A 23,247-nucleotide genomic window follows, 5' to 3' on the forward strand; every position below is an offset into this window, starting at 1 on the left:
GCCCGAATCTACTAGGACGTGGAGGGATCAAGCCACAGAGGGGACCGGACCCTAACTAGTGGGAATTGCAATATTCAGCTAGAAACCGGAGGCTTCTAAATTTGCAGGGTGTAGTTGCCACAGCCGCAATTAATCGCCAAAAAGGTAGCCACACAGAATCCAGGGAACTCCAGGTTGCCCGCCAAGATCTGAGGTTACCGGCTTGGGACACTGTTTGCGAAGCACAGGGCAGGAGGATGAGAGCCAGCGCAGGAAGACGACTGAGAAAGTCACACAGAAAGGGGTCCCATTAAGTGCTCTTGAATTACCTGAGGGTTTGCAATGCTGAACCCCTCCCGTGGTGAACGCAGTACGACGTGGGTGGTTATAATCTGCAGTTGTAACCAGGAGCAACATGATAATCGTGAGTAAACCCTGAAGACTGCACCCCACTGTCTCGGTGAATTATTGCTGCGCCATCATCCCCTACACCACATTGCACAACAACAGCTACCTCAACATTAACCATCACAGAAGCGCCCTGGAGTTTAGCTCTACCTGTGGAAAGCTGAACCAATTCTGCTGCATCACCAACAGCTCCAGGGGACTGCTCCGCAGCTGCGGCTCCCTTTAGCCGCATACCACAGGTGGTGTCACGAACATTAAATATAAAAATTATAAATCCCCTTTTATTGATCGCCCTGGGCCACGGACCGGGTCACTGCCACTGTGACATCCCCCAGCATCGACCGGCCCGGCTACCGAGTACCCCACGGTCCAGGGGGCGCGTCAATTTGGCGTCACGAACAGGATATGAACAAACCCGTTATCACCGGGCATTGTGCGCCTAGAGACTGTGTTGTATGCTGAATGTGGTGCCCGCCGCAGAAGAAAGGGGGCGCCTTTATGTGCGTGATCAAGGACGACAGAGAACCTCCCATCGTGGGCCGGGTCCCAGAATGGCGCCAAAAGCGCAGACCGCCCCATGCGCCTGTGGCCATATACCTACACCTGTCAATCGGTCTAGGGAAGCCGCCTCCGGGTGTGGCCGACAGCAACCAGCCATGGGACCACCCCAGAAAGGGGAGAGGAGAGAAGAAACCTTGGAGACAGGGCGGGGTCTCCAGCAAAGCAGACAGACCGCACCCGGCAGGAAAGATGGAGGGAGAGCAGCCTGAGGCTCCGTCTTGTGACCTGAAAAGAAGTGCATCACCCCTCACCCTGGAGGGAATACTGATGAAATTGTCCCTGGAGGATACTGGATTCCTCCGAAATGAGGTGCAGGAATTGGGCAGAAGAATGGAGGAGGCCCAACAAGCTGCAATTGCCATTTCGAGAGCGGAGCTCTTGGAGAAAATCATGACCCGGCAGCAGTCGGCGCTGCATGTGACTGGCAGCACCCCAGCCCCGGCAGAGCTGCTCATGGACCGGGAGGCGTCAGGCTGAGCTGGAGCGGTCGCGGGAGCAGGTAGGAGTGATCTCCCTGTCCCCGACATGGCTGGCGCTGCTCCGTCCCTGGTCCCCCTGCAGGAACCTCCGTCCCTGGGCGCTCACACCCCAGGTCTGCTCCTGGGCCCGGAACCGTCTATCCCGGGCACTGGTGAGGCGGACCTGCTCCTGGGACCGGAACCGTCTATCCCAGGCGCTGGTGAGGCGGACTTGCTCCTGGCCTCCCTGCTAGAGCCACCTGCCCCTACACCTGAATGGGTGTACAGACGCATGGCCTGGGACTGGTCCGCGGAGGTGGAAGATCAGAGCCTCCCTTTATTGCCTGCTCCTGTGTCCTCAGTCGCCCACAGGGGAGAGGAAGACCAATTCCTGTGGGATAACCCGGGGGGGACCTCATGGGTTTTCCCCCAAAGACCCATAGGGAGGCTGCACGCCGAGAGGAGCATTGCCGGCGGGAGCTCCTACAGCTAGAGAAGGAGCGGCGCATCAGGCGGGTGCGCTGGGAAAAGATGGAGGCAAGAAATATGGAGGAAAAGACCCGGGCCCGCAAGGCAAAGCCAGCCACGCCCGAGTCACGTGCAGAAGGGGTGGTGGTCAAGTTTGACTTGGGTGGAGGATGGGGGTTCATCCGCGAGTCACAGCTTGGCACCGACCTTTTCGTTAACAGGCGGGACGTGGAGTCTCATCTCCAACAGGGACATCCGGAGCGGGATCTGTACCCCGGTGACCGGGTCACCTATACCCGCCACAGAGGAGAGCGTGGGTGGTATTCCCTGAATGTATACAGGGTAGTGGAGGAGGCCATGCCCCTGCAGTTGGAGGCTGACGACCCGGCTGGGCCAGCCTACAAAGGACAGGTGTCTCCCAAGAGGGAGCACCACTATTGAACGCATGTGGAAACTGTACTGTATATAGTTACCCGGAAGGGTAAAGCAGGGATGCTTCAAGTTTAAAAGAGAAAGTTTATGTGTGTGTTATTTACCTACATCACCAACAGCTCCAGGGGACTGCTCCGCAGTGGCAGCTCCCTTTTGCCGCATACCACAGGTGGCGTCACGAACATTAAATATAAAAATTATAAATCCCCTTTTATTGACCACCCTGGGCCACGGACCAGGTCACTGCCACTGTGACATCCCCCAGCATCTACCGGCCCAGCTACCGAGTACCCCACGGCCGAGTGGGCACGTCATGGACCCATTTTGGACAGTACACCTGTAGCGTCGGCGTCCCTGCCTCCTGCTAGGCAGGGACGCCGTTCCCCTCACCTCTCCGCTCCGTGCCCGGTGTCTTCCTCCCGCTCTGCTGGCAGCGCACGCTGCTTCCCGGCCTCTGTGCTTAGGGCGCGCGCGCGCTCCCCCTCTCTTAAAGGGGCCGCGCGCGCCATCCTAAGGAGTCCCCGGCCAATGACCGGAGGACCTCACCATATATAAGGCACCTCCTCCAAAATGGAGGTGCCCGAGCAATGTTGTTGCAAAGCCTTTCAACTCTGCTTCAGCCCTCAGGTCCCGTTACCAGTTACCTGCCAGTCACCTGCCAGATTCCTGCTTGATACCTGCCTGATACCTGCCTGATATCTGCTTACCTGCTTGCTATCCTGTGGTCCGACAGTCTGCCTACCAGCACCTGCCAGTCTGTCTATGGATCAGTCCGCCTGCGGACCAGGAAGTACCTGCCAGATTCCTGCCTGATACCTGCCTGCCTGTCCAGAGACTCTTACTCGCTCACCTGGGAGTGCTCACCTGCTACCTGCCTGCTAGCCTACCTGGAGGCTTAGCCGTCACTTGCTGTGACCACCTGCCTGTCCAGAGACTCTTGCCCGCTCACCTGGGAGCGCTCACCTGCTACCTGCCTGCTAGCCTACCTGGAGGCTTAGCCGTCACTTGCTGTGACCACCTGCCTGTCCAGAGACTCTTGCCCGCTCACCTGGGAGCGCTCACCTGCTACCTGCCTGCTAGCCTACCTGGAGGCTTAGCCGTCACTTGCTGTGACCACCTGCCTGTCCAGAGACTCTTGCCCGCTCACCAGGGAGCGCTCACCTGCTACCAGCCTGCTAGCCTACCTGGAGGCTTAGCCGTCACTTGCTGTGATCACCTGCCTGTCCAGAGACTCTTGCCCGCTCACCTGGGAGCGCCCACCTGCTACCTGCCTGCTAGCCTACCTGGAGGCTCTGCCGTCACTTATCGTGACCACCTGCCTGTCTAGAGACTCTTTCCCTGCTGTCACTTGCCGTGACCACCTGCCCGTCTAGAGACTCTTTCCCTGCTGTCACTTGCCGTGACCACCTGCCCGTCTAGAGACTCTTACCGTGCTGTCACTTGCCGTGACCATCCGCCTGTCAAGAGACTGTCCCCGTCACTTGCCGTGACCTCCTGCCCTTCTACCCAGAGACTGTCCCTGTCACTTGCCGTGACTACCTGCCCCCCTTCCCTGGGAGCCACCCGCTTCCTTACAAGGTTCCACCTCCCAGACCCGTTACAACACCACTCTGGGAATTTATCTACAGGTGTAGGGATGATTTTGACTTCACGGGTGGATGGTGCCGAGTGAAAATTGCAAATCTTCCGTTGTAATGCCCAATACATTGTAGTGCCATACACTGTAGTACCAAACATGTGGACACTAAATGTGGTTTAGGCACACTGGTGCTCAGAAGAGTGATTTTGATTTGGTAGTGCAAAATTAGCTGTTTTTTTTTATGAGGCAATGAGCCATAGCGCTTTTCCAGAGCCTTTGTGATACCAGTAATGTGGAAGTCCCTATATTTCCATTGACAGATGATGGACCTAAGTGGGGACTTGCTTTTTTTATGCATTGATTTCAAGCTTTTACTGGGAATATTTTACATAACATTTTGGATCACATTTATCCTGTGCTCCACGCTGAGCACTTACATCAGGGTTTCTATCTAAATCTTTGAGTGATGTGATTCAGTTGAAACTTCTGAGGGATCCATTTACTATGATGAGGCAGCAGAGTGTTACGGATTCGGGTGGTGGAACCTCTGTGCTGCGGTGCAAGGAGGGACCCAGAGGGGCGTAACTAAGTATCAACTCGGACCGACCTAGGTCGTACTGCGGCTAACGACTCCGTGACCAGGGAGGGACCGAGCAGAGGGACCAGGTGCTACTCTGGGGACGACCTTGTAAGAGAGCAGGTGACTCCCATGGGTCAGATGGCTGAGACTGACCGATACTGCAGATGGGCACAGCAGACAGGCTGACGAGAGATCCGGGTAGATGAACTGGCAGAGACAGCAGGCGACAGGCGGGAGCCTCTAGTTAGGCTGTCAGGTGGTCACGGCAAGTGACGGGAAGGAGCCTCCAGGTAGGCTGACAGGTGGTCACGGCAAGTGACAGGCAAGAGCCTCTAGGTAGGCTGTCAGGTGGTCACGGCAAATGACAGGCGGGAGCCTCTAGGTAGGCTGACAGGTAACAGGCAGGTGCTTCCAGGTAAGCAGGTGGGCAAAGCCCATAGACAGACTGGCGGACTGAACGGTAAACAGACTGTCGGGCTGGAGATTAGTCAGGCTGGCAGACTGGACTGATAGTCAGGCTGGCGGGCAGGACTAGTAGTCAGGCTAGCAGCGGGACCTGAGGGCTGAAGCAGAGGTAAGTACACTGTGCATCAACTATTGCTCGGGCACCTCCATATTGGAGGAGGTGCTTTATATATGGGAGGACCACCGGCAAGTGGCCGGGGACTCCTTAGGGGGGCGCGCGCGGCCCCTTTAAGAGGGAGGGAGCGCACGCGCGCCCTAAGCACAGTGCCCGGGAAGCTGCGCGCCCGGCAGAAGCAGGAAGAGGAGTGCTGGTGGACGCCGGGCGGGGAGCGCGGCGGTGAGAGGGACGGCGTCTCTGCCTGGCAGGGGGCAGAGACGCCGATGCTACAGTAGCCCCCCCTTTACGCCCCCTCTTTTTTAGGCCAGAAAGAAATTTTTCAAGGAGAAGCGGGGCATGAATGTTCTCCCTGGATTCCCAAGTTCTCTCCTCTGGGCCAAACCCTTTCCAATCCACCAGAAAAAAAGTTTTTTCCTCTTACCCTCTTGGTGGCCAGAATGTTCTCTACCTCAAAAACGTCCTCAGTGGAAACCGGAGCAGGGGGAGTACCTGGATTGTTGGAAAAATAGTTAAAGACAACTGGTTTGAGGAGAGATACGTGGAAGGAGTTGGGAATCCGTAAGGTGGCACAGAGTTACTCTGGACTCTGTCTGGCCTCTGTTCACCAGTGTCCTTTTTTTCAGAGGTACACAAAACTGTGGCCTATCGCACTTTTATTCATACTTAAAAAGATGGACACCGCCGGATCATAGGCCAGACAGTGTACACAGTGCCTCCATCTGCCTCATTATAGAGAATCTTTTTGGCTGCTCTCACACACTGAAAAACATTTTTTTTACCTAACAGAGGTTTTGCATCTACATTTTATGAGAGCTACAATTTTTCTTTATTTCTGCTGAAAGAGTCATGTGAGAGCTTGTTTTTTGCTGGAAAAGTTTTTATTGGTACCATTTTTGTGCACATAAAAGTTTTTGATCGCTTTCCGATTTTTGGGAGGCAGAATGAAAAAAACAGAAATTCAGGAGTTGTTTTTTCTTTCTTTTTTTTTTAATATCGTTCCACGTGTGGTAAAAGTAATAAAGCAGCTATATTCTTTGGGTCAGTACGATTACAGCGATACCACATTTATATTAATTTTTTATGTTTTGCTGCTTTTACTCAATAAAAACAATTTTTTAGAAAAAAAGAATCGTTTTTGCTTTGCAATATTCTGAGAGCTATACGTTTTTTTTATTTTGCTGCTGATGGAGCTGTGTTGTGGCCTGTTTTTGTGGGACAAGATGACATTTTCAGCTATACCAATTTTATTTATAATCGTCTTTTTGATCACGTTTTATTCCACTTTTTGTTTGGCGGTATGATGAAAAAACATAGGTTTTTGCCACTTTTTTTTACGGTGTTCACTGAAAGGGTCAACTAGTGGTACAGTTCGTGTCGGGTCGTTCTGGATGCAGCGATACCAAATATGTGTACTCTTTTTGTTTATTTTTGTTTTTACATAAAATATGTATTTATTGGTATAATATTTTTTTCTTTATTTTGTAATTTTTGTTAAATATTTTTATAATTTCTTTAAACTTTTTTTTTTTACTTAGTCCCTCTGTGGGACTCTAACTTTTATTAGTCACATCAATGATATAAGCATTGCAATGCATTATACCTGTCAGTTTTACATTGACAGAAGGCTCTTAGACCATGCTCTGGGCATGGCCTAAGAAGACCTCCGTAGCAGACAGATCAGGGGGGTCATCATGTAACCCCATGCTGTCTTGGCAACCCTTGCTATTTATAGTGGCATTTAGGGGGTTAAACAGTCCTGGGCGGTGGCGCTCCTTACAGTGACAGCTGAGTGAATTTACTAAGCTGTAGGTCAGGGTGAGCAGCAGGGACCGTAGGCATTGATGCAGCGGAGTTGGATAGACTGGACTGCATGTGGAATAGCAGAGCAGGATTTGCGATTAACCTTTTCAATACCATAGAAAACAAATGAATTCCCATTTCCATGGTGTGTTTAAAAAAATGTTCTAGTGCCCCAGAATAAATGGATTTTCTTTTTCATGGATGTTAAATAAATGTTACCCTATCCTTTTTTTTTAAACTTTCTGAAAGTAAAAAGTATACCACAGGTGCATATCACAGTCGGTAAATTCTTGTGATCGTCACTGTTCAGCCCACATATTGCTTTTCTCTTTTCAGCTATTGGACAAACATTGCACCTGCTGTTTGACACGTTGATAAAGATTTTTTAATGCTAGCCTTGTCGTAGTTATGTTTTTATACCTAAATATAAGCTTGGTGATAAAATAACAATGATAGATTAACCTCTTCGCACAACAAATTGACAGCCATCTCTGGTTATTTCTTTCAGAGCTGGATCCTGATGCAATATAGGTAACTATCTAGCTCCAATAATTTTTACTTTATTATACTGTTGACTAAAAGTCTGAGTGCAAGTTTTTCTTTAATATTTCATATGACATGTTTATCTCTATGGAGTAAAGAAAAACTAGATCTATTAAATACCTTTTACCTGCTGTAAATACTGTAATTACTCCTGGACTGGCCATAGACTATAATTGTCTGTACGGTCCACACTTTACTCTGCACTGACATTCTAAAATGTCAGTACAGATTAAAAAGCATAGAGAACATCATGCAGCTGTGGGGGGTTGGAGGGTGTGATAGCTGCCTGTTAGACACAGCCAGACTCCCCACAGAGAAAGAAGACTATTTATTATCATTAAACAGATAGGTGGCACACCCAGTGAATTAGAGTTAGCTTGAGACAGGTGCTAATTCCTCTAGGACCAACCACTGACTGAAGGAACTGCACACCTAAAGGCACTTGAAGATGCCTCAAATAGGATTTATTGGCAGTATTTCATATCCATTGGTTACAATGCGGTGTGATCATGAGATCACTAGGTGTAGGGAGGGAGAAGAAGCTGCTGGATCCTAAGCATGCAAGAGGCTGAATTATTAAAATAATGCATTAATATGTTCATATTAATATGAATATTTAGAATAATGAACCCATTTTGCCAAATTGTATTTGAATTGTGGTCTTTGACCTAGTCATCCAGCAATCGTGTTCCACAATACAATTATGATGCATTTTGTTGAGAATTTCTTGAATGGAGGGTAAATGTTTACTTTTCCAATTTTTGGCGATACCCAATTACTATTGTTAGAAGGTGAGTTGAAATTAATGCATCTTCATGTGGAAGTGTGTTAAGATTTAGTGAAAGTAATTCTACTTTAGGGCCCCATGGAATATCATATTGAAGAATAAGTGTGATCAAAGCCTGCACCTGTTTCCATAATTGCTGTACTGCTGAACAACTCCACCATATATGCATCAAGGAACCTGTTTGGCTCTGACATCTCCAACATGAGCTTGATGATTGGGGAAATATTTTGTTTAATCTATTTGGGGTATAATATCATCTATAGCTGAAACCAGAAGTTAACATACACTATATAAAGACACATATGTATGCTTTTCTCAATATCTGACATGAAATCAGAATAAATCTTTCCCGTTTTAGGTCAATTAGGATTACCATCATTTTTAATATTTGCCAAATGCCAGAATAATGAGAGAGAGAGAATGTTTTAAGACATTTTTATTACTTACTGCAAAGCCAAAAGTTTACATACACTAAGGTTACTATGCCTTTAAACAATTCTGGACTGCCCATATGATGATGTCATGTGTTTGGAAGCTTCTGATAGATTTTTTGGCAACATCTGAGTTAATTAGAGACACACCTGTGGATGTATTTTCATGCACACCTGAAATACACTGATTCTTTGTGAATGTGTATATGTATATGTATAATCTAATGCTATTTAGGTTCTCTCTTTGATGATTCTTTGGATCAATTTATACCACTATAATACTTGTGTCTCTATATCCCCTTTGCTGGTATGTGGTGCCAAATTTATTAACTTTGTATATTTTTACAAATATTCAAATAATCATTTTAATTAAGTTTTTTCTAATTAATGTGGTAATTTTACAACATTTCTTTATATGATTTATGCTATATGGTGTACAACCCTTTACTACAGTTCCTAACATTGAGTAGTATTGGTTCATTATTTGCATAGAATTTTATTTAATAGCTCGAATACTCATACAAATTGCTGATTTATGTTCTAATTCTATTTCTGTGTATTTTTCACAGACCCTTGTGCATCTTGGCATAATGGACCATACGGCCAGGGACATTACCTGGCAATCACAGTTAGCCCATGTTTTTAATATAGAATCAGCTCCATCTGTATCTGTCGATCAGAGAATTTTAAATGATTTACAATCTAACATAAAACGCCTATTGCATAAAAGAAATAAGATTTGGTGGAATAGGGCCTTTCTGGAAAATTATGTTAAGAAGAACCTTATCCCAAAAGGTCTCAGGATTCAGGTATTTCTCTCATTCTCAGTTGAAGATTGTGAGTTCATCTCCAAGTGGGAGGATGCTTGTACAGAGTGTTCCACTAAGTTCATGGAACTTCTTATTGAATTAAATCAAAAAACATTAATTGTACTTGAAGCTGAACTGGACACTGCACATGCATCTTTAAGAACGTCCTTTTCTAGTGAAGGGATTAATACATTTAACTCCAAAATGGAGAAAGGATTTGAAGGATGGGAGGTAGAACTAAAGGATACTCAAGCAAAGAAACTTATGAGGGACTCCGCAGTTTTCCAGCAGAATAGGATCTATAAATGGAGACGTCATAATCATACTAATCGGACTGAGAGGGCATTCTCTATTACATCTGTCTCATCATCTGGGGAGCAATCACTCATCTCATTACTCTTTAACTACTCACTTTGGGAACAATTCCAGAAGGAGATGGGAACATAAGAACTTCGACAAGAAACGTAAGCTGCAACCAGTCACAAATTCCAGCAACACACTGATGGTAATCAATTTATCAAACCTTGCTTTTTCCGATAAAGAATTGTCACTTCTTTCTAAAGGATTATCATTGTCACCTTCTATGTGCTTTGATTCTTTCACAGCCATAAAAGATTTGAATATTTTTGCAAGATCGCTCATTTTTAAAAAATGGATTCATAATGCAGAACTACAGAAAACCTTCCCCCTACGTTAAGAACAAACAGCTTTAAAGATGTTAGAGTTAAGTGTTGAACATGATTCCTCTCCGTTAGGTAAGTTTCCATCTTCTCCATGTCAGAAATCTTAGAAATTTCCACCCTTATCAGTTTGTCCCAATATGGACATTTTTGTCATTTTGTCCAATTGGTGTCTGCAGAATTTGAAAAAATACCATTGAGAATTTACAATGATAATCTAACAATGTCTGAACGTGTAGCACTTAATCAATTGAAAAAAATAAATTATATTATTTATAAGCCTGCAGACAAGGGCAGTAATATTTTTGTAGGGCCATTGTAACCTTTATGAAGCTGAGGCTAACCGCCCTTCTTGAGAGAGTGCTCCTGTTTTAAAAAAAAAAACTCACTTTTTAACACTCTACTATCCTACAGGTCTGAATTGGCAAAAATTTTACAAACTGCAAGAGATAAGAATTTGATCACAAAAGAAATTCATGAGATCCTGACGGTAAAGGAACCCTCTATGCCGACATTGTACTTACTACTTAAAATTCACAAGGATGCTTCAACACCCCCAGGTAGGCCAATAATATCAGGCACTGGAAGCTTAACTGAGAATGTTTGTCTCTACATAGACTCCCATTTAATACCATTGGTAGAGAATAGAGATAATTACCTCATACCTACGTGATACTACTGCGTTCTGACAAAAAATGTACTCACTTCACATAGATGATGACATGATTCTAGTTACCTGCGATGTCGAATCGTACACGAGTATCAGACATAAAGATGGCCTGAATACATCCAGGTTTTCCTTGGACATGACCAATCTCTCTTCTGATGAAGTGAACTTCATTTAACAACTTCTAGAATTTTTGCTTATGCACAAATTCTTTACCTTTAATGGATCCTTTTTCCTACAGCTCCAGGGTACAGCCATGGTTGCGGCCTGCGCACCACCCTATGCCAATCTGTTCCTGGGGCTGTGGGAAAGGGGTCTTTTTTCATCAGAATCAGGTATGAACCGAGTCATATTTTGGACCTGATTCATTGACAAGTTATTTTTGATTTGGGGTGGTTGTGAAAGGGATTTAAATTCTTTTTTTCAGAACATTAATGACAACAACTTCAATATCAAACTAACGTACTAATATGATCTTCATAGGATTGATTTCCTTGATGTTATAATCAAACGAGATGGAACAGGGTTGCTACTATCGGATATCTACAGAAAGGATACAGCAGTCAATGCCTTACTTCACGCTTCTTCGTTGCATCCCATCCCATGTTATTAAATCTGTCCCTATTGGCCAATTTTTGAGGATCCATTGGATAAGCTTCACAGATAATGATTTTGAAATCCGTGCAAAAGAAATGGAGCAAAGTTCCCTGGATCGGGGATACAGTCATTGTAGTATCAAGAAAGCATATAATCGAGCAAAGAAAACAAGCAGGCAAGATCTCATCTACTCTCCTCAAAATAAGACACTAGACAAACAGGTAAGAATGGTTACACAATACCACTCTCAATGGTGCCATATACGAAATGTAATGGAACAATATTGGCTGATACTCATGGCTGATTGGACTATTAGACAATATAATATATTTGTCTCTAAATCCCCTTTGCCAACATATAGTGCCAAGTCATTGGCTAACTTTTGTATATTTTTTACAAATATTTTAAAATCATTTCAATAAAGTTTTTTCTATTTTAAAAGAATTAATGTGGTTATTTTACACAGTTTCTTTATATGATTTATAGTTTTATGGCAGCAGTCTTCCATTCCATCAGATGAAGAGAATACACAATGACAGTCCAGGCCACCATATACACATAATGAATATTGAAGAAAGCCCCATGGTGTCACGCAAGGTGTGGGAAAAACTTAGTGCAACACAAAAGGAAGAGGGAAAGGAAGCCAAGACTCTAGGGAAAGGGGGGAGTGGAGACCTCCTAGCTGATAGAATATCACCCTGTCTCCCCTAACGTACCTATATTGGCTGTTTACCAATCGCCGCACGCTTTCCTCGCCCTGTCTTTCCCTGGCGTTTGGCTAAGGCTAGGGAAGGGAGGAGATGAGCACTATTCGATCCCCACTGACACTAAAGACAACAAGGGGGGACAAAGAAAGGGGAATTGCTTATCTTTAGATGACTCCAGACAACTGTGCACATGTCCTCAACACCAGAGAGGAAGAAGTACTGCTCTTGCTCAAGCCTTCACAAGGAGTAATAAATATCCCCGGCACCTCCCTCTGGAACACAGCAGGTATTTATACACCCAGGTCAGGGTGTTAATTAGCCAGAGGAAGGTAGACACTGGGTCCTAAAGACAGCCTGTAAGAAGGTGTCTGTAATGCCAAATGTAGAGATCTCCTGCAACCAACTGCAGGGTGACTGTCTGTCACTTCTGCCACACCCGTGACACATGAATATTGAGGAAAACCCCACCTGCAGCATGGATGACAAAATGCATTCAATGGATTGTGCTATTTTTAATGAGCTGAGTTTGGAGGCCAAGATGTGTGTGATGCTGTAATCAAAGCGGGCGGTGACTGATGGACTGGTGCGGTCTTCTGCATGTGCCAATCAGCATTGGCGATCTTGGTTGGTTATCTTTTATACCATGCCTTGGTAGGGAGTCTATCTTTATCACTATATGATTATAATAATGGGACTCTGTACATGTTACGATATATATTACTAATACTTTTCCTATATATGTATAATCTAATAGTCTATGCTATTTAGTTTCTCTCTTGTAGTGTCAATTTATTGACTAACTTTGTATATTTTTTACAAATATTTGAAAATCATTTCAATAAAGTTTTTTCTATTTTAAAATAATTATTGTGGTTATTTTACACATTTTTTATATGATTTATAGTTCATTAGCAATTTTCCATTCCGGCAAATGAAGAAAAGACGCAGCCACCATTTTTATTACAATTTTTTTTCCTATTTTCCTGCCCCAAATTTGAGGTGCATCTTATAATCCGCAAAATACTGTATCCATCTGTTTATCTCTATCTATCTATCTATCTATCTATCTATCACTACCTATATATTTATCATTTTCTATTTATCTATCTTATCTGTGTACAGTTGTGCTCAAAAGTTTACATACCCCGGCAGAATTTTTCCTTTCTTGGCCTTGTTTCAGAGAATATGAATGATAACAAAAAAAACTTTTCTCCACTCATGGTTATTGGTTGGGTGAAGCCATTTATTGTCAAACTACTGTGTTTTCTCTTTTTAAATCTTAATGACAAACAAAAAAACATCCAAATGACCCTGATCAAAAGTTCACACATTTTGGATACTTCTCTTCCTGCTTCTGTTCCTTTCTGTTCCTTTCTACTTTCTCATGGAGCTGGGCTGAGACGAAACCACAGCTCCCCTTCACCTCTCCTCGGCCTCTCACTAGGCCCTCTCCTGAGTAAAGCTCCTACAGAGCCTCTACTCCCTGTCTTCTCCTCTCACTGAACAGACTGAACTCCTGTCCTAAGATGGTGCCCACCTTTTATACCCTTCCCTAGTGTGTGAGCTCAGGTGACCAGCAACCAATGAGCTCCTTCCTATGCTCAGAAACCAACCCCTATCAGCTCCTACATCACTGGGTATTCCTCCCCCCTCCCCACTCCAGCCAGGGACATGGTCTGTCGTACCTGCATTTCTGTCTAATGGGAGTACCGTTGAGCTGTCCCTCGGAAATGGGGTGAGTGTGCTGTATGCAGCTAACTGATCCCTGGTCCATACTCCATCCTTACCAGGGAGTGGAATACCACACCTCTGGCAGAGGTGCAATACCCCTGTAGCGGCCGAGCCCTCGGGGCGCTACAGTTACACAATACCACTCTCAATGGTGCCATATGCAAGATGTAATGGAACAATATTGGCTGATACTCAAGGCTGATTCAACTATTAGACAATATCTATCATCCAGACAATGTGTTACGACTCCTCGATCTAGTAATCTTAAAGTTCATTTGGTGAGGTCCTTCTATTCACCTAATAACCAACCTACTATTTTTCCTACGTTTTTACCCAAACCGATTGAAAAATGGGGATGTTCCCCTTACTGAAAATACGTTGCATGCGCAAATATAGATCATGCTACTGAATTCTGGTCTTCGGATAATAAAAAGTATGGCATCACTCAAACCATTACATGTTCTACAAAAGCAGTGGTATATCACACCACTTGTCCTTGCTCTAAAATTGATGTAGGCTTGACATGTCCTCTCACTGCAGCACCTACACCACCACAAGCAGCACCATCACCACTACCGCCACGTCCTTGTCTCCTCATTGATTCTCTACTCATTTTTTAAGTGGTTTTTAGGCACAGCAGCAGAGTATAATTATTTTTTAGGCCCAAAACTCGGACTCACACGGTCGTAGAGTATAATTATTTTTTTGGGCCCGGCCACAACTCTGACAGACACAGCGGCAGAGTATTATTATTTTTATTTGCCCGGCCACAACTCTGACAGACACAGCGGTAGAGTATTATTATCCTAATTGATGCTCTACTCATTTTTTAAGTAGTTTTTAGGCACAGCAGCAGAGTATAATTATTTTTTAAGGCCCAAAACTCGGACAGACACAGAGGTAGAGTAGAATTATTTTTTAGGCCCAGTCACAACTCTGACAGACACAGAGGTAGAGTAAAATTATTTTTTGGGCCCGGCCACAACTCTGACAGACACAGAGGTAGAGTATAATCATTTTTTAGGCATGGTCACAACTCTGACAGACACAGAGGTAGAGTATAATCATTTTTTAGGTATGGTCACAACTCTGACAGACAAAGAGATAGAGTAGAATTATTTTTTAGGCCCAGTCACAACTCTGACAGACACAGAGGTAGAGTATAATCATTTTTTAGGTATGGACACAACTCTGACAGACAAAGAGATAGAGTAGAATTATTTTTTAGGCCCAGTCACAACTCTGACAGACACAGAGGTAGAGTATAATCATTTTTTAGGTATGGTCACAACTCTGACAGACACAGAGGTAGAGTATAATTATTTTTTAGGCCCAGTCACAACTCTGACAGACACAGAGGTAGAGTAGAATTATTTTTTTGGGACCGGCCACAACTCTGACAGACACAGAGGTAGAGTATAATAATTTTTTAGGCATGGTCACAACTCTGACAGACACAGAGGTAGAGTATAATTATTTTTTAGGCCTAGTCACAACTCTGACAGACACAGAGGTAGAGTATAATCATTTTTCAGGCATGGTCACAACTCTGACAGACACAGAGGTAGAGTATAATCATTTTTTAGGTATGGTCACAACTCTGACAGACACAGAGGTAGAGTAGAATTATTTTTTAGGCCCAGTCACAACTCTGACAGACACAGAGGTAGAGTATAATTATTTTTTAGGCATGGTCACAACTCTGACAGACACAGAGGTAGAGTATAATTATTTTTTAGGCCCAGTCACAACTCTGACAGACACAGAGGTAGAGTATAATCATTTTTTAGGTATGGTCACAACTCTGACAGACACAGAGGTAGAGTAGAATTATTTTTTAGGCCCAGTCACAACTCTGACAGACACAGAGGTAGAGTATAATTATTTTTTAGGCATGGTCACAACTCTGACAGACACAGAGGTAGAGTATAATTATTTTTTAGGCCCAGCTACAACTCTGACAGACACAGCGGTAAAGTGTAATTATTTTTTAGGCATGGTCACAACTCTGACAGACACAGAGGTAGAGTATAATAATTTTTTAGGCCTAGTCACAACTCTGACAGACACAGAGGTAGAGTATAATCATTTTTTAGGCATGGTCACAACTCTGACAGACACAGAGGTAGAGTATAATCATTTTTTAGGTATGGTCACAACTCTGACAGACACAGAGGTAGAGTAGAATTATTTTTTAGGCCCAGTCACAACTCTGACAGACACAGAGGTAGAGTATAATTATTTTTTAGGCATGGTCACAACTCTGACAGACACAGAGGTAGAGTATAATTATTTTTTAGGCCCAGTCACAACTCTGACAGACACAGAGGTAGAGTAGAATTATTTTTTTTGGACCGGCCACAACTCTGACATACACAGAGGTAGAGTATAATCATTTTTTAGGTATGGTCACAACTCTGACAGACACAGAGGTAGAGTAGAATTATTTTTTAGGCCCAGTCACAACTCTGACAGACACAGAGGTAGAGTATAATTATTTTTTAGGCATGGTCACAACTCTGACAGACACAGAGGTAGAGTATAATTATTTTTTAGGCCCAGCTACAACTCTGACAGACACAGCGGTAAAGTGTAATTATTTTTTAGGCATGGTCACAACTCTGACAGACACAGAGGTAGAGTATAATAATTTTTTAGGCCTAGTCACAACTCTGACAGACACAGAGGTAGAGTATAATCATTTTTTAGGCATGGTCACAACTCTGACAGACACAGAGGTAGAGTATAATCATTTTTTAAGGCATGGTCACAACTCTGACAGACACAGAGGTAGAGTATAATTATTTTTTAGGCATGGTCACAACTCTGACAGACACAGAGGTAGAGTATAATTATTTTTTAGGCCCAGCTACAACTCTGACAGACACAGCGGTAAAGTGTAATTATTTTTTAGGCCCACTACTTGTACAGACATGGCTGCAGAGCGCACATAAGCTTTTGGGCACAGTACTTCTACAGGCAGAGGTGCAGAATACAAAGAGAGTCTTAAAGGCATAGTACTGCGACAGGCGGGAGTGCAGAGCACACAGGGTTTTTGGCACAGTACTCTCACAGGCAGGGGTGCACAGTACACACACAGTGGCTTTTTTTCCGACTGCGCACACACAGAACCTAACACTGTCCTTCACTCCAGCTGCATCCTGAACTCCCCAAAGTACTAGGCGAAGGGGAACCATGACTGTAGGAAGGGGGGGGGTCTCTCAAATTCTGGAGATTTTATCTTCTATACTTATATTGATTACATTAGGCTGGGTATTTCCGATTTTAGAAGCAGCAGGCAATTTGTGCCCCTGGTTTTGTATTACTGTTGAGAGACTGTTGAGAGGGAGGAGTTAATGAAAAAATATAGCTTCCTGTCTCACTGTCTCTTCCTCTTTCTCCTGCCAGGAGATATGGCAGCAGCACGTCTACAGCCTCAGGGTATAAAATACATGGTTTATTACCTCACAGAACTGGGCAGTTTCACTTTCCACATCATGTGCTAGTGTAGTGTCACTGAAATATACAGGGAAGTTTTACCTCAGATATTGCATGCTCCTCCATTTTCTAACTCATGTAGCGTAGTGTCATCTACATCACATACAGAGGAAAGTTTAATCTCAGACCAGTGGCGTACCGACAATGGAGGCAGGCCACGCCACTGCTATGGGGCCCGGGAGCCGGGAGGGCCCCGAAGCAGTGGGGGAACGAGGAGGATAGGTGATTATTGGGGAGGAGGGAGGTTGCGGTGATGGAGGAGCGGGCACAGGCAGTAGCCGCTGCAGCTACCATGTGTGCCCATGGGGAAAAGGGACATGAATATTCCCTCTTCTCGCTGACAGTGCCCGCTACTAAAGAAAATGCATATTCTCTCTTCTCCACGCCTATAAGCCTGGCATGGAGAGGAGTGAATATGCCAGCAGCTCACATCAGTGTCTGAGAGTGCGCGCTGCTCAGATGCCGACATAATATAAGTATAAGTGTTTATTTTTTGTGTGTGCAGTGATGGGGCCACACATACCAGGATTGCTGGATGAGGGGGCCACACATACCAGGATTGGTGGGTGAGGAGGCCACACATACCAGGTTTGGGGGGTGAGGAGGCCATGCATACCAGGATTGGGGGATGAAGGGGCCATGCATACCAGGATTGGGGGATAAGGAGGCCACACATACCAGGATTGGGGGATGAGGGGGCCTTGCATACCAGGATTGGGGGATGAGGAGGCCACACATACCAGGATTGGGGGATGAGGGGGCCATGCATACCAGGATTGGGGGATGAGGGGGCCACACATACCAGGATTGGGGGATGAGGAGGCCATACATACCAGGATTGGGGGATGAGGGGGCCACACATACCAGGATTGGGGGATGATGGGGCCACACATACCAGAATTGGGGGATGAAGGGGCCACGCATACCAGGATTGGGGGATAAGGGGCCATGCATACCAGGATTGGGGGGTGAGGAGGCCATACATACCAGGATTGGGGAATGAGGAGGCCACACATACCAGGATTGGGGGATGAGGAGGCTATGCATACCAGGATTGGGGGATGAGGAGGCTATACATACCAGGATTGGGGGATGAAGGAGCCATGCATACCTGGATTGGGGGATGAGGAGGTCATGCATACCAGGATTGGGGGATGAGGGGGCCACACATACCAGGATTGGGGGATGAGGAGGCCACGCATACCAGGATTGGGGGATGAGGGGGCCACGCATACCAGGATTTGGGGATGAGAGGTGCCATACATACCAGGATTGGGGGATGAGGGGGCCATGCATACCAGGATTGGGAGATATGGGGTGCCATACGTACCAGGATTGGGGGATGAGGTGTGCCATACGTACCAGGATTGGGGAATGAGGGGTGCCATACGTACCAGGATTGGGGGATGAGGAGGCCATACATACCAGGATTGGGGGATGAGGGGACCACACATACCAGGATTGGGGGATGAGGAAGCCATACATACCAGTATTGGAGGATGAGGCGACCACACATACCAGGATTGGGGCATGAGGGGGCCACACATACCAGGATCGGAGGATGAAGGGGCCACACATACCAGGATTGGGGGATGAGGAGGCCACGCATACCGGGATTGGGGGATGAGGAGGCCATACATACCAGAATTGGGGGATGAGGAGGCCATGCATACCAGGATTGGGTGATGAAGGGGCTACCCATACCAGGATTGGGGGATGAAGGAGCCATGCATATCAGGATTGGGGGATGAGGGGGCCACGCATACCAGGATTGGGGGATGAGGAGGTCACGCATACCAGGATTGGGGGATGAGGAGGTCACGCATACCAGGATTGGGGGATGAGGAGGCCATGCATACCAGGATTGGGGGATGAGGAGGCCATGCATACCAGGATTGGGGGATGAGGAGGCTATACATACACGGATTGCGGGATGAGGAGGCCATGCATACCAGGATTGGGGGATGAGGAGGCCATGCATATCAGGATTGGGGGATGAGGGGGCCACACATACCAGGATTGGGGGATGAGGAGGCAACGCATACTAGGATTGGGGGATGAGGAAGCCATGCATACCAGATACCAGAATTTGGGGATGAGGGGGGCCACACATACCAAGATTGGGGGATGAGGGGGGCCACGCATACCAGGATTGGGCAATAAGGGGGGCCACACATACCAGGATTGGGGGATGAAGGAGCCATGCATATCAGGATTGGGGGATGAGGGGGCCACGCATACCAGGATTGGGGGATGAGGAGGTCACGCATACCAGGATTGGGGGATGAGGAGGTCACGCATACCAGGATTGGGGGATGAGGAGGCCATGCATACCAGGATTGGGGGATGAGGAGGCCATGCATACCAGGATTGGGGGATGAGGAGGCTATACATACACGGATTGTGGGATGAGGAGGCCATGCATACCAGGATTGGGGGATGAGGAGGCCATGCATATCAGGATTGGGGGATGAGGGGGCCACACATACCAGGATTGGGGGATGAGGAGGCAACGCATACTAGGATTGGGGGATGAGGAAGCCATGCATACCAGATACCAGAATTTGGGGATGAGGGGGGCCACACATGCCAGGATTGGGGGATGAGGGGGGCCACGCATACCAGGATTGGGCAATAAGGGGGGCCACACATACCAGGATTGGGAGATGAGGGGGCCATGCATACCAGGATTGGGGGATGAGTGGTGCCATACATACCAGGATTGGGGGATGAGGGAGCAATGTGTACCAGGATTGGGGGATGAGGGGTGCCATACGTACCAGGATTGGGGGATGAAGGGTGCCATACGTACCAGGATTGGTGGATGAGGGGTGCCATACATACCAGGATTGGGGGAAGAGGGGGCAATGCATACCAGGATTGGGAGTTATGGGGTGCCATACGTACCAGGATTGGGGGATGAGGGGTGACATACATACCAGGATTGGGGAATGAGGGGTGCCATACGTACCAGGATTGGGGGATGAGGAGGCCATACATACCAGGATTGGGGGATGAGGGGACCACACATACCAGGATTGGGGGATGAGGCCATACATACCAGGATTGGGGGATGAGGGGACCACACATACCAGGATTGGGGCATGAGGGGGCCACACATACCAGGATCGGGGGATGAAGGGGCCACACATACTAGGATTGGGGGATGAGGAGGCCACGCATACCAGGATTGAGGGATGAGGAGGCCATGCATACCAGAATTGGGGGATGAGGAGGCCATGCATACCAGGATTGGGGGATGAAGGGGCTACGCATACCAGGATTGGGGGATGAAGGAGCCATGCATATCAGGATTGGGGGATGAGGGGGCCACACATACCAGGATTGGGGGATGAGGAGGTCACGCATACCAGGATTGGGGGATGAGGAGGCCATGCATACCAGGATTGGGGGATGAGGAAGCCATACATACCAGGATTGTTGGATGAGGAGGCTATACATACACGGATTGCGGGATGAGGAGGCCATGCATACCAGGATTGGGGGATGAGGAGGCCATGCATATCAGGATTGGGGGATGAGGGGGCCACACATACCAGGATTGGGGGATGAGGAGGCCACGCATACTAGGATTGGGGAATGAGGAAGCCATGCATACCAGATACCAGAATTGGGGGATGAGGAGGGCCACACATACCAGGATTGGGGGATGAGGGGGCCATGCATACCAGGATTGGGCAATAAGGGGGGCCGCACATACCAGGATTGGGAGAAGAGGGGGGCCATGCATACCAGGATTGGGGGATGAGGGGTGCCATACGTATCAGGATTGGGGGATGAGGGGTGCCATACGTACCAGGATGGGGATATTTACCAGTAGCTGCTGCATTTCCCACCCTAGGCTTATAATCGTGTCAATACTTTTTCCCAGTTTTTTGTGGTAAAATTAGGGGCCTCGGCTTATACTCGGGTCGGCTTATTTAAAATATGCGGTATTTTAAAATCAGTGAGTATGTGGTGCCCAGAATTCGGCAGGACTGTGGGGTGCATTATACTCTATGGGGGCTGCATTTTGCCCTATGGGGTGTGTAATATACTGTATGGAGGGCTATGGGGAGTGCATTATACTATATTGAGGATTATGGGGGGCACATTTTACTATATGGAGGATAATGGGGGCGCATTATACTATATGGAGGATTATGGGGGGTGCATTATACTATATGGAGGATTATAGGTGGTGTATTATACTATATGGAACGCTATGTGGGGCAGTTATAATATTTTGAGGGCTATGTGGGGAGCCATTATACTGTATGAAAGCAATGATATGGTGTGAAGGTTTGTGTGGGGACCATCATAGTGTTTGGAGGGCTGTGTGGGAGTCACAGTTGGGGGATCATACTGTGTTGGGGTCACTATACTTTGCCTTGGGAGTTGAAGTGGGGTGCAATAGGGTCATTATGCTGTGCATTTGGAGGCTAATGTGGAGGAATGCATTATGGGGGTATCATACTGTGTTTGGGGGGGCACTTTTATCAGCATCATATTTTATGGGAGCAATGAAAGAGAGATCTAGGACTTCAGCAGGAGGAAAATTGCTATGTAAAGGCTGGAAAGTTGTGAGATCTGCTCTTCTGTGACACAGACAAATATATATTTATTTTTTTGTGGGGGAGGGGGGCCCAATTAGATCTTCTCCTGTGGGGCCCCATGATTTCTATGTACGGCCCTGCGTCACACATTGTGCGTTTCTCCACCATTCACTTCTGTACTAGTGTAGTGTAGAAGTTTTACCTCAGAGATTGTTCTCCATTATCTACCTCATGTAACAGCCTTACTCACTGCCCCTGTATTCACACTGCAGACATGGCTGCTGACATCTCATATAGTGATGGTATTATGTGATGTCTACAGCTACTCATAGTCCTGGTGTGATGGTGACTGTGGAGGTGTGTGACAGGAGGAGCAGCACAAGGACAGTCATTTTACTCTGCTCAAGATGGAGTAGTAGAGAGGACAAGTGTTACAGACACTGGTGGGAGAGGAGCCGCCTTGGGGCAGGGACATGTCACATAGAGGATGGGCCAGTATATATTAGAGAATATACTGTTCTCATTATTCCTTGTGTCTAGCTTCCTGCATATGGGTTATTAGTCACCCTCCATTATTAGTCACCTCTATGTATATAGCCTACATGCTGTATACTGATAATGCTGTATACTGATAATGCTGTATACTGATCTATGATCTCTCTGGTGTCAGACCACCATGTTATCATTGCTGTATACAGATCTTGCTGGTATCAACCTGCCATGTTACCAGTGCTGTATACAGATGCTGTTGTGCAGATCATTAGTTCTCTGTCTCTGTATGTGGAGACCAGGAATCTGTATGAGATTATTTAGATTTTCAGTCTATAATTATTATCCACAGTCTGCTGAAGCTTTTAGAAGTAATGTCAGAGATCACATAGTGTCCGGTCACATATACAGTGGTGGCCAAAAGTATTGGCACCCCTGCAATTCTGTCAGATAATACTCAGTTTCTTCCTGAAAATGATTGCAATCACAAATTCTTTGGTATTATTATCTTCATTTAATTTGCTTGCAAGGAAAAAACACAAAAGAGAATGAAGCAAAAATCAAATCATTGATCATTTCACACAAAACTCCAAAAATGGGCCCGACAAAAGTATTGGCACCCTCAGCCTAATACTTGGTTGCACAACCTTTAGCCAAAATAACTGCGAACAACCGCTTCCGGTAACCATCAATGAGTTTCTTACAATGCTCTGCTGGAATTGTAGACCATTCTTCTTTGGCAAACTGCTCCAGGTCCCTGATATTTGAAGGGTGCCTTCTCCAAACTGCCATTTTGAGATCTCTCCACAGGTGTTCTATGGCAGAGGTCCCCAACCGCCGGTCCGCGGACCAGGACCGGGCCGTTGGGGTTTTTCAGCCGGTCCGCGGGGAGAGGGGGCCCCTC

The sequence above is a fragment of the Phyllobates terribilis genome, unplaced genomic scaffold (assembly GCF_046119375.1).
Source record: "Phyllobates terribilis strain yellow unplaced genomic scaffold, ASM4611937v1 Scaffold_12__6_contigs__length_324123572, whole genome shotgun sequence".
NCBI lineage: Eukaryota > Metazoa > Chordata > Amphibia > Anura > Dendrobatidae > Phyllobates > Phyllobates terribilis.